The sequence below is a fragment of the Triturus cristatus genome, chromosome 1_2 (genome assembly GCF_964204655.1).
Source record: "Triturus cristatus chromosome 1_2, aTriCri1.1, whole genome shotgun sequence".
NCBI lineage: Eukaryota > Metazoa > Chordata > Amphibia > Caudata > Salamandridae > Triturus > Triturus cristatus.
In genome coordinates, this window is record NC_140580.1 from 1,099,055,530 (window position 1) to 1,099,069,161 (window position 13,632).

Sequence of the window (13,632 nt, forward strand, 5' to 3'; positions counted from 1 at the left end):
TAAAGACCTGTGAAGTACTCGGGTGCGGCTGTGTGTGTGCCCGGGAAGCTGTCTCAGCCCGGGCTTCCACACACGATGGGGGGGTACTGAAGCCGTTTGATCCCAATGGGCATTGCACGCCTGGTTTGATCCATTGCAAACTGCTCACCGTAAAGCGTTGAGAAGCCTTCCGGTCGGGGGGCAGAATTACACAATAAAACTATGCTGGCAGGGAGGGTGTGTGCTCAGTGCCAGCTGGGGGCGTTCAAACCAAGCCCTCACCGTCTGTGCCAGCTTCTACAACTACTTGTCAGAAAGTCACAACCCCACCTTGGCAGGGGTCATGAGAGCAGAGACGGTGACCCCATTCAACGATCTGTCTTTCTGCCCCAGACAGTGCCAAGAAGGTGTTTTGTTAAAATAGGTTTGCGGTCTGTGCAGCAAAGTGAATAAACATATAGAATGCATGGGAAGAGACATGCACTGGCGGAAAAGAGTGGGGGGGGCGAGAGAAAAGATTTATAACTCTCAAAAGCAAACATAACCCCCTCTGGGCGCTTCTGTGCTCAGCAGAATAATTGATGATTTACCTAGAACTAAAACAGGGATAGGAGGATCGTTTCCACAAGTGCATATTCTGGCAGACCAGGGAGCAAAAGCAACCGGAGAGAAGCTGCTCTGCCCAACATCACACGGTGATGACAGTTGGGGAAGCCGGGATTAAAAGTCAAGTTTCCTAGTTCCAATGCATGGAATGTAGGCGGCACATCACTTATCTAGAAGTCTCATAAAGAGCAAAGCTGTTTTCGTTAAACAGTGGTAAAACAGCAAGACCTAAAACAATGAGCTGTCTGCTTGTGTGTCCCCTCTGTCCTAAATCACATTTGCTGCTGTTGAAGTCGGAACTGCTTGGGGCGTGAGCACCTCATTTGACGCCGTTGCCCAGCAGATTAAAGAGAATTTGGCTGTAAAGTATTGAGTGTCGGATTTTCGGTTGCAGCTGAGAAACTGACGTTTGACTGAGTCTATGTAGAGGAACTCCATCTCCCAACATGCAACTGGAAAGCACATGAAAGACAGATGAAGCCCGGATTGGTTGCCAAACCGATACCGAAAAGAGAAAGTGCACAACCGATATCGGTGAATAGTAAGTGCTTGCGAGTTATCTACCACGATCGTGACCTACTGCCAGATAGTGATATGCAAAAATGCAGACTATGACCACTGAAATACTGAATCCCTGCCGTTTTGGCAAAATTAAGTATATAGTGTGTCCGGCTTTGCAAAGCGCTAAATTTCGAAATCTAAAAAGAAATTATATTAATGATCAAAAAGAGCTGATGATACGTGTTATTTCCACATGCCCCAAGGCTTTCGCTTACCCAAGTCTTTGCTAAAAATTTTCCTTCCTTGCGGAGCTTGAAGTGTTCCATGCTACAAAAGTTATGTATTTAAACGTGCTTCATTTTGCGTGCCCGAACGTTAGGGAACGAGTGAAAAGAAAGAAGGACTCTGCGTGATGCCGATCTTTGTACAGTGTTAATTAACTGTGGAAAAAAAGTTGAGAAATACAGCGGGCAGGAAATGGGTTACAAGTACCGTGTATGTTGAATGTCATGTAGGGTGACCAGATTCTCAAAACAAGGACTGGTAAAGCTAAAAGGTCTCCTTATGGCTTTTGGACCTGTGCAGCGGAGCTCAAGTTTATAGAAAAAAAATCTTCGAAGTTAGCGCCATGTCATTTTGTAGGTGCACGCACCATGCATGCGCGCGCCTACAAAAAGGCACTGCTGTTTTTTTCACATTTAATTATCATTCGGATTTGGATTGGTAACTAAAAAGAAATTGTGCAATAGCGTTTTTTTAAGCAGCTGATTGGGCTGAAGCAACACGAGGGAAGGTGGTGGGGGTAACACCAACAAAAGCAACGGAGAGTGGAGGGGCTGCATTGGGGGAACGCAATGGAGGGAAGCAACTGGGAAACAGAGCCACACTGGGTGCAGGGGTAGAGAACTCAGTACATGATGGAGACAGCTTAAACAAGCGGCTGTGAAAGTGATCGCGATCAAACATCAATGAAAGTGAAAGTAATCGGGTAGAGCGCGCGCGCGCGCGCCCGCGCACATGCACTGTAGCTCTAGGCTGGCCTGGTAGCACTTTTTGGAGCCCTCTCAATAAGTCTCGCCAGACCAGCGCATGCGCTGGGTCAGGCGAGACCTAAAAAGGGCCAAAGGGGCGATCTGGAGACTTACTGATTGATTTTTCACCTGGTTATAATATCTCAAATATATGCTCAAACTTTGTTGAACTGTCTGGAATTATGGGCACTTGGATCGGGAGTTATCCCGAAGGAGCACGGGGGTTTCCGAAAAAATTATTACACTACTGACAATTGTTTTACAAAATAGGGAAATGCAAGGGAATCTGCAGCAACGGTTGGCAAACTTTGCTGCGGTTTTGCCGACTTTATAGCCAGAACATTAAGAGGGACTTGGAGCGCTTTTAGGTCCAACATACAGGCTCCCTAGAGGCGTACGTAATCACAAGGAGTATGCAGTTTCTTTGGAGATAAGGGAAATGGAAACAACAGTTGATCGGCGGGGAGCTGGGCAAGCAGGTAGGGGGAACCTGGCTGCTCAGAAGCAAGAGCCTCACACCCCCAGATGGGTGTCATGCCGATGATGAAATACTCCTTGTGATGACGTTTTCAAATTCATAGCCCCATTCGACTGAGTAGACAGGGTTATTCTTTTTGAGAAAGTAAGTAGATGGTTTCTCCCACTAGATTTGGTATCTATGCTGCTGAAACTGCATATGAACAACTGGGTCCAGGTCGAACTTAATGGAAAAGGCTCTCTATCAGAAAAAGTCCCAGAGGGAGATTAAGACGGGTGTGTTTCACCTCCTCCCCCCTTCTTTCAAGTCCTTTCATTGCTGATCTCTCAGTGACTCTTGCTAATGCAAATTCCTTTTCCTCCAAAGTGGAGCACTTCCATGTCAATTCTCTCATGTATGCAGATGATTTGGTTGTGATGAATTAAACACAAATGAGCCTGCGATGAAAGCTTCAAGCTAGGGGTGGGCGGAATTTGCGAAATTCACTTTTGCAAATTATCGCTAAAATTTTAAAAATCTCCGCAAACACGCGGAAATATCGCGAAGATGCGGACGTTTTTTCCCGCCCGTTCGCGGTATTTTCTGCGTGGCTCGCCAACTTACCCATGCGGTAGCTCGCGGGCGCGGCCATCTTGTTTTCACTTGCTCGCGGTGCATGATCGCGAGAAGAAAGACGTGATCGCGCGATGAATGACGTTACTGCGGGCGCGAACTGTCGCGAGACAGCGCAAATGGCTACCAACAATCCAACATCTCGTGGAGAATGCGACGCGGGGATTCAGGTAAGGCGATCGCGCGCACGCGAGAATGTATTATTTTACAGCGCGAGCAAGCAAAAAATTTCCGCTAAAGTGCGGATTGCGGAAATTTTGACATTTTCGCGCTCTCCGCGGAACGCGAAAATGTCAAATTATCGCAATTTCCGCGAGCGGAATGGAATTTTAGCCCAGGCCTACTTCAAGCCATACATGACTGTTGTGTGCTGAATAAACTTATACGAAATATTGAATAAAAACATACTATACCCTCTACTATCAATTCAGGATTGGACCAGCCTATGGGGCTATCAGACAGTGCCAGATGAGCCAGTCTGAGAGGTCAGTGAGTGTGCCAGTTTTGTGGCTGGCTATGTGTAGGCTGTTGTAAACACCTTTACATGAAGAACTCTTGACTGTAGCAAGCAGCACTGTGCAGGCTGAGGCTGCGGATGGTGCGATCTCATTGCATTCAGCTTGGATAAACCAATTGTACTCCGTGAGTAGAAGACCAGGCATGTGCCAATGTTTTTACCTCTAGGGAGGAACAGTGTGAATTTCACTGCTGTATTTCTCAAATATTACCACACTCAGGGTCTGATCAAGCACAATGCAAGTGATTCACCACCCCTCAGAGAACACCCAGAGGGCATATCTTAAAACGTCTAGAGCTGTACGATTGATAAATGTGGGCCACTTTTTTATTACCCGATTCTTAAATGTGGGCCACTTTTATTTTCGTACCTGGGCTTATCTTTTGCCCCAGTGCGACTCTGTCTGCTGATTCAGTTTTTCTGCTTTGTGCGCGCCTGCTCTCTGCCCCTCTGCTCCCTTCAGCTGAAGTGCAAGGCTTCCTTGCCTTGTCTGTGTTTGTACTGCCTTGTTCTATGTCCCTTTTCTCCACACACCCCTCACTGTGCGATGCAAACAAGATCTTGGTGTGTACCATTGAGCTGAGCAGGAAAGTTCTGCGCTACAGAAGATCTAAAAACACTCAAATGTGGAAACTGAAGGCATGCTGTGGTTGTAGCTATTTGACTGCTACACAAACCAAATTATACAGAGTTCTGAGCTGAGGTCAAGTGGATTTTGACCACCTTTGCCGCTTCGACGTCTGAAAATCAGTTGTAACTAAAAGTGCCTTTTGAGGATTCAGAGAGACGAGACCATCTGACAAATGTAACTGTTCTTCCATACCAGCAAGTGATGAGGGAGGTGCCTTGTCACATTCACAATGAAGCCTTTCCTGCCTGCCATACTCTTTCCCTCTCACAGTGCAGGATTTACTTCCAGGTGAAAGGTCAACTTTGCAGACAAGTCTCGCAGGGTCACTATTCTGTGTGTCTTTGCTAGAAGCACTACGCAGAGTTACGTTTTAAGAGGGTTCCCTCCCTAGAATAATTCAGTTTGACAGTTCCCACATCAGCCTTATTATATCTCACTCCATATCTGTCAACACCAATCCCCTTAAGCACTGCATTAGCAACAAAACACTGCGGTTTTATTATTTTTATTTTGCTTTCTGCCTGATGTAGTCCTGGTGAACAGGGTGTGTCACTCGAATGCATCTTATGCTTTGGGGTACCTCTACCCCCCTCAGTTCTGGATTAAGACAGACCATCATTGATGCATACAACATGTCAGCATTTTGGGAGAGAGAAGCAGGTCTGAATGCAAATCAAGCACTCCAAGCAGGTCCTGGAAAAAATCGCCCCCGGTGTCACTGCACTCAGGGGTGCTTTTGGGCATAGCCTACTAAGCAGTTCAGGGCTCATGGAGTGGATTTAGCCTATGGCTGCTACCGACTTCAAGATTAGCCATCTTTTTATGACAGTGCAGCGGTGACAGATACTTGTGCTGTCGGCTTCACATGGGCTCCATTACGCTAGTCTCTTCTACACTGGAAGCCAGATGTACAGTGGAATGAGGTAGATGTACTGGTCCATGGCTGGTGAAGGACATCAGCACCACCTTCAATACAGACTCCAACATAGATCCAATTGGATTATCACAATGATTAGAAGAGATGCTCAACCAATTACCATTGCAAGCCCAAGCCCACTGGCCATAGAATAGACCGCAGCCTGCATCCATCCCTGACTCCTGATGAGGAGGGAGCCTGAGTTCCAACCATGCTGCCGAGCTCACTCTCTCAACATGTGTTTGGGGAGTGGAGGACATGTGTTTTGTGCGTCCTATTAAATGTTTATGTGATGTGCACATAGGACCAGCAGGAAAGGAGATACAAAGCCTTCAGTTTGCAGCAGCATCTAATCCAAATGAGGAATGAATGACTGCTATGAAAAACAGGCACAGCTTCCCCGGGCACCCTAACACTCGCAGGCACGGCAGCACCTCACGTTCAATAGACGATGCCACACTAGAAATTGTAGAGCCAGCATGATCAAAGCACAGCACAAATAAAAGACAGCGGAGAAAGCAGTCCTAAGGGAAGCCAAGGAGCAACAGATCAACCCACTGGCCAATTATCACATAAGATGCATACCTGCCATGCAATGTACAATTAGATGAAAGGAAAAAAAAGAGAATGAAAATCAAACTGCATAAAGAGTTTTCACAAGATCTGAAGAGCAGACACCAACTTGCCGGTGGCCAAAGCCCATGATCCACTGTCTCACTAGTACAGGAAGGGAACACAGCCATTTTGAAGATGACTTGGAATGGGTGGTAATTGAGAAAGTGAATTCAAACAAAAACAACACAGGGGCACTCCTTGAGTAAAAACGCTTCAAAAATCACATTATTGAACTGTTTGATGATATTCCTTGGAAATAATTTAAATCCATGAATTTTTAGCTGGTTGCTCACTGACTAGATGAGCCACCCTGTTTAATATACATATGACTTAAAATACTCAAATACCACTCATATCTATAAGTATATTTCTTAGCATATATATATATATATATATATATATATATATATATATATATATATATATATACACCATAATCAAACTAACATATTGTCCCTCCACATACTAAATAGTCCTGAGTGAGATTTCAATTACATAGGAGTAATCTGAGTAAATTTGGTAATTCTGCATTACTCTTGGACGTGGAATTACTAATGAGACCGTGATTATGTCTGCTTCTGTCATTAAGAGTAATTTGGGGAAAAAAATCCTACAGCAAGAGCACATTTAGCCTGTGTGAGTGACTGCTAGCACTGATGTTTAAGGGGCATATTAACAAGGAACAGGGAAAATTAACGCTAAGGGTGCTTAGCGTTAATTTTTTTAACGCCCGCTATCGCTGGATAATATCGCCCGGTTATCGCGTTAATAACAACACTAACCGCCTAGGCGATAAAAAATCCATCGATAGCGACAATTTGGGAGGTTATCGCTGGTAATGCAGCGATAAAACTACAAGGATAGGGATATCCTTGTTGATAGCCCATGGTGGATTTAGCCATGTAATCCACCTCCCATTGGATTACATGGCTAAATCTGAAAATTAGCAGACATAAAAAAGCAGCGTTAACCGTGGTTAGTGCTGGTTTTTGTGTCTCTAACAGGGTTAGCGTGAAGCTTGATAAAAGGGGAAATGTAGCTTAGCGAATTTCTCCTATTATTTTGCTCTGGAACGCCCACTTTGCATCTCATTAGAGATGCAAAGGGAAGCATAGTGAAAAAGGGTGCTAACATGCGATTTTGCATGTTAGCACCCTGTTGTTGATAGGGCGATATTTTTATCTCCGCTTCTTTGGCTTTTAAAGCAAAAAAAGCGGAGATAAAGCCCTTGTTAATATGCCCCTAAGTTCTGTTGCATTTAGTGCTAGTTTCTTTGTTCAACATCCTCGCATACAATCTAGATGAAAGGGTGCATTTTGCACTAAGAAACTAGAAGCTAAATGCTAGGAATAAGTTAGGAGAAAATCCTACCCCAAGTGCACATTTAGCGCGTGCAAGCAGGTGCTCGAGCTCGCTATTCACCGTCTGTTGCATTAGTGCTATTTCTTAGCACAAAATGAGCCAATGTGTCCATACTGGATGTGAGGGGGGATTTTTGCTCTAAGAAAATACCACTAAATGAAGAATTACTCTTCTTGCATAAGCTGTGTACCCCTGAGGAATTTGGGGTAATTCTGCGTGATTACGCTTCACTGAATTGCGCGAGTTACGCCACCCCTACTAACAATGTCTCATAATAGATTCTCTGGCAGAAGCATTTCCATCACTTTCCTTCAATCACTGCTAATATAATGCTCTGAAGTATCTGTGTAATGTGATCTCACCTCAAAATATGTGTTCGTTTTAATAAAAGACCAGAAGAGTGTGGCCTGGGCATTTCAGTATGACAGTATTAGAATATTAAAGTATTACAGCTAGGAGATAGTTCAGTTGGCTCAAACCCTTCTCCCCTGCTTCTATGACCTGTTTAAGTCTTTGTATTGCTGGTAATGCAGGCAGCCTCTGCACTGTATCAAAAATTCTGTGGACACAGTTGGTTTCATTTAATTTTCCAGGTTTTCATTCACATCACAAAACCAATTTCCTCACATAAAGCGTTTGTCTATATCTACGGGTGCCGGCTGGCGAAGCACCGGCCATATCAGAACAGTTCATCGCAGCATCACGTCTCAAGGCAAAAGGTGTATTAACATAACATGGCTGCACTCCAATGCGTCTGTGAAAAAGAAGATTGCCTCAAAATGTGAGACGTTCAGTCGCGTGCTAATGACGTCAGAGAGTCATCATTACGTGACACTCTGCAATGGTGCAATCTTGATAGGGCTCAGTACAGGGATATGATGTTTTTGGGAAGAAAAATAATCAAGATTTTGGATTATTGTAGGATATGACGACAGTGGGGCAAGAATTTTAAAACTTAATTTAACAAATAATGCTCCTTGACGCACTCATTTTTTTTTAGCGAAATTGTATACCACCATAGACAATGTATATTTTTTGCTGCTTCAAGTAGAAACTGTATGTTAGTGAAGAGAGGGCCATCCGTGCTGCGTGACAGGGAAAGGGCACGTATGGGCTGAATTTACAAGAATAGAGTGCATTGCTGCCTTTGTCCCTGCGCTAGCGCCGTTTTAGCCGCCTGGTGTCAATGCAGAAACCCTTGCCGCAGGGTGCAAGGGTGCCTGTGTTGTAGGGAGGATTGGTTTTGTGCAGGAAGGGACACCTTCCTGCACAAAAACAATCTCATGAGTCCTTTTCCTCATTCTGTGTGCTGTAGAATGCAGCACACATACATAGAGGTAGTAACAAGGGGAAATATTTCTCCTGTTACGCCTCACCTGGGAAGACATAGCAGTATGACACATTCCCAGGTCTACCACTTTTGGTAAGTGTGGGAATGCATCAAAAATCATGGACATTGCATTGGAACACCCACGCAACACCCATGGAACTCCTCCCTGGCGCAGTGATTTGCGCTGCATTGTGTTAATTTGGATTTATGAAGCAACTCAGGGCCACACAAGGTGGCCTTACAAAGCTTTATGAATTACAATTTAGGCTTGCATCGAGCTAGCACCACATTGCATGGTACAAGCGTGACGCAACCCCTGTGATAAATATGCCCCTGAATTTCTAGACGGTAAAAGGCACACTTACCGGTCCATAGCCAGGACTAGATGTTTAAGAGGCCTGTCACCAAAGGATAACTGCTGCATAAAATGGGTCTCTGGATGGACAGGGATGTGGCTTCCCTAATAATATATTTCAAAACAAGCACTGACAAAGCCAATAGGTCTCGCCTTTGATACATTTTGGCTTTGCCAATGCCTTTTGTTCATGCTGTTCAGCATTGGGGAAAAAAACTATGCCGTCATTTTATAGGTGTGCAAATGCATCATGACGGATGCGGTCATCATTGTTTTAATTTACCGCTGTGAAATGGATCAGTAAGTAAAAAGAAAATGCGAAAACGAAGTAGCACAAAAACACTTTAATTGATAAAGGGGGAGGGCCAGCATCAATTTGTCTCTAAAAATGAGCAAAAATGTTAGAAAAATTTGATTGCAGTGGTTGGGAGTTGGGTGCCAAAATGAAGGAGTGGGTCAGGTATTGTGTGGGAAGGAGGAAGGAAAAAGAAACGCATGAAGGAGGGAGCAACAAGGAGGGTGAGGGAGATGCAGATGAGCTAGAGAACAATGCAGAGTGATTGAAAAGCAAACAGGTAAAAGCAACAGAGAGAAGCACACAAGAAAGACAGCTGGAAAGCACATTTGCCAAGAAAAACAAAAGATACAAACCTTGTTCAGTTACATAAACCTTGATGGCTTCAAGCCCCAACTTTCACTCAATGGCAAAGCAATTTCAATCACCCTACAAACAAATCTCACCTTCAAGAAACACATTGCCAAAAAACAAAGACGATCAGGTACAAGGTCTCTTGCCTAAAGAAACTGAAACAGTTTCTTTCAGAAAGCGCCTTTGGTTGCATTAAATATAAAATCATGAAAGACAGTATTTAGGAGCATAAAAACAGCACAAAAATAGTGATGTCAGTGGTTGTATTGATGTGTAAATGCATAATGTAGATAATAAATATTTGTACAGGGGCACGTAGAGGTGACGGTGCAGTGTGAGAGAAAACTAGTGAGAAAGAAGAGTTCTTTAATGCACCAAATGTGTGCCAGACTGAATCTGATGATTGTAGAGTCGTTAAGGCATTTTATGTATTCTGACCGAGGAATTCAGCAGAACCTAATGTGACTATCTGTGGGTGGCTTTATCTGTTACTTTTATTTGTTATTTGTATTGTATGCCAGATGAATATATGACATTACAACACATACCATTACAACGCAACTACAATTACATTGCATGTTTTTACAATGCATACCATTACAATGCATGTTCATTGAGATACATTAAAACTACCATTACAACGCATTCCATTATAATGCATACTAATACTGCGCATACCATTACAAAGCATGGTGGTGGGGCAAATTTACTATTCCTACTCTGACAGGTGTTTGCCTAAGGCAAAGTGTTGGGTGGTGGTGGGTGCAAAATTACTATTCCTACTCCGACCGGTGTTTGCCTCAGGGAAAATAGTTGGATGGTGGTGGGGCACATTTACTATTCCTACTCTGAGCAGTGTTTGCCTCAGGGAAAGTGTTGGATGGAGATGGGGGCAAATTTACTATTCCTACTCCGACCGGTGTTTGCCTCAGGGAAGGTGTTGGATGGTGGTGGGAGCAAATTTACTATTCCTACTCCGACAGGTTTTTGCCTCAGGGAAGGTGTTTACCTCACTTACCTCCATTACTTACCTTAAAATGCTTTGCAATGGCATGCTTTGTAATGGCATGCATTGTAGTTGCATGCTTTGTAATGGCATGCGTTGTAATGGCACATGCGTTGTAATGGCATGCGATGTAATGGCACATGCATTGTAATAGTTGCCTGTAAAGACATTACGATGCAATGCTTGCATTGTAAGGGACGTTTGCCATGCCAGATATGCAAATTAATCTCAAGTCAACACATTTTTGATGCATCACTCATTGAATTTGATACATGAGGCACGAGAATCATATAATACATGGGAGCCTGCCGTCCCTGTATAAGAGTCCATCTCTAATATCTTTATTGCGGATGAGATGTGATGTATCTGCTCCAATTTAATAAGTTCTTATAGTTGAATTGTGATGTCAAAATGTCTGCTGCAAGAGTCAACAGCCAAGATGAATGGCAGATCATGGAGCATCATTACAGCTGCAGTTTAAACAATGAAAAACACTTCTGACTTCAGTTTGTTTTAAATATAAATGATCAACAAATCCCAGAAATATGATATTTATATCAACAGGTTATTTTTCCATTCTATAGATCATTAAAGGAAAGATGGAATCTCTGCATGTTTTTACACATTTAGAGCTACACCTTATTAATCTGCATTACATGACATTGATTCTATTATCTTTTTGCAACAAGCTACTAACTGCTTTTTAATGTGTTTAATTTAGCACGCAGGTTCTAATTCTATTCTTCAAATCTCCAATTATACAATTTCTTCAATATAAAGAAGCAAGACAACAAGGTCTTTGACTCTAAGGTGTGACTATGTATCATAAGGAATAAAACACCCTCTTTCATACACTGAAAGAATATTGCAAGTCACCTTGGTAACACAAACTTTAACCTTGATCTTTTATATGGCCACAGAACTCCTCAGTGACTTGCAAAATCCTTATAATATACTGCATGGGTACTGTATTACATATCATTAAACAATCAAATTGTGTGTAAAAAAATTCCTGGGAACCATTGCATTATGTATATACAGTTGTTGCTGGAGGCTGTGCTGCCAGGCACCTGGCTTGCCTGCAGACTCTGCGGAGCAGGTTTGGGACGTGTTGGAACTAGGCACAAAGCATGGCAAATGCACACACCAGGTAACAATTTTACCAGCCGCTAGCTAATCCTAACGGCATGTAGCGAAGTCTTGTAAATACATCGCAGACTTAGAGTAAGCATTTGGCGATAGGCAGAAGTAAACAAATGGCCACTAAGCAACGTCAAAACTGCTTAGTGGCAATTCTTGTAAATATGCCCCTTTGTGCCCTGCCTAGCTGTGTATTCACTGTTTGGTTTTGGAGTGACAGGGGATGGGGATGTGCATTCACTGTAGACAGTCACAAGGGTGGTTGAGGTGTGTCCTGCCTTTCCTGGGTGACTTAGAGTGGGCTGAATATGCCTGGTCTGCATTTAGAGTGGTGGGAGGAGTTGTCAACTGCACCTAAATAGAGCTGTGCCTACCATTCACAATGTTGTCTCCGCCCCTCTGTAGTGTGTCTGGAGCCAGGGCTGGGGATTAAATGGAGGTGTTGTGGGACTGGTAAACAGATCCTGCTGGCTCTTCTGACTGAACCTCTGCCAGAAGGACTGCTGAGCTGCAAATAAACTCATTGGAATGCTTTGTTGAGAATTGCCCTGCTACTAGCCTTCTCCCTGACTCTGGACTACCTAGCCACTGCTGGACTGGCATGAGGTACCGCCCTCAACCCCCATTAGGGTGCTAGCATCTTTGTTTGCTGCTGCCTGCCTTGTGTTCACTGTACCAGTGGGCTCCCAGGGGGCCCAGCGTGTGCAGAGTGCTGGTTGCTGTCCCTGGCCTCTGCAACTATAGCGCGTGGTGGGTGCTATGGGCCGCTCCTGGTTGATCCCCCCACAATGCATTGTGAGGGCTATTAAGTGGCTCTATCAAGAGCAGGTTGGGTGCTTCCTTTTCCGATAGAGAGGGGCTGGGATCGCTCCTCGATGTGTGCGTTCACTTGTGGATTCCCATGTTAAATTTACAAAGAGTGCATGGTGGGCACCTCCTCTTCACACAACTGGCGCATCGCTGGGGGTGTCGGCACTGCTCCCCTTTGCCTGGGGCAGCCTAGTACGGTGTGACGACATCCTGTAAGACTTCCAGGACCTTCATTGTTGTCGGCACCTCCGGGGGAGGATCGCTCTAGATGAGCCCAGCACCACATTCCCTACCCAGAGCAAAGAAACAACCTGGTCCTCAAGCCTGCGCGCTCGCTACACAGCTGAATTCTTCTGCTCTGGCTGATGCCATCACCCAGATCAGAAGAGACCTCTGAGGTGCTCTTATGGGAAAAAGCTATGTGTGGGTGGCTGCACCACAGTCCTTGGGTGCACCTCGACGTGCATTTTTTTTTACAGTGTAGCACCTAATGAGGTCTTGCCATAGGGTTCTACCGTGGGTGCCCCCCCCCCTCCTGATAAATCATTCCCTTGGGGGGACACCTGTCACTTGATTCGGCACTAGTGGGCGGATCCTTGATAGAGGCCCTGGTGCTTGGAATTACTACATTTTCCAGTGTAGGCGTGCCCGAGATGAGTTGGGCATAAACACATCCCCTGCAAACAAGCCAGAGTACAGACCATAACCCTTCTATTTGAAGGGCAGGTGTGCCGGGGTCCATGGTCCCTGAGGGGGCTAAGGTGTTAAGAGAAGTACCTTTTGATTTAGGCACCCCTGCGGATGCGTTACAAAACTGAACTTACTGTGTAGTACCTAATAGAGGCACATGAGTGAGGTTCCCTATCACCTGCTGAGGAGGTTGGGGTACTATGCATTTCTGTTATTGATGTACCCCCTAACTACTGCCTTTTATGCCCTAATGTTGTGCCATGCATGATCAGGACAACCGAGTACTGTTATTATTAGAAACTGCATTAGATGTACCACGAGGGTGTAAGGTGGTGTTAAACCTAATATTTTCATGAGGTTTTGTACTGTGTGCAACCTATGAGTATTTACTTGATTGCACTAAC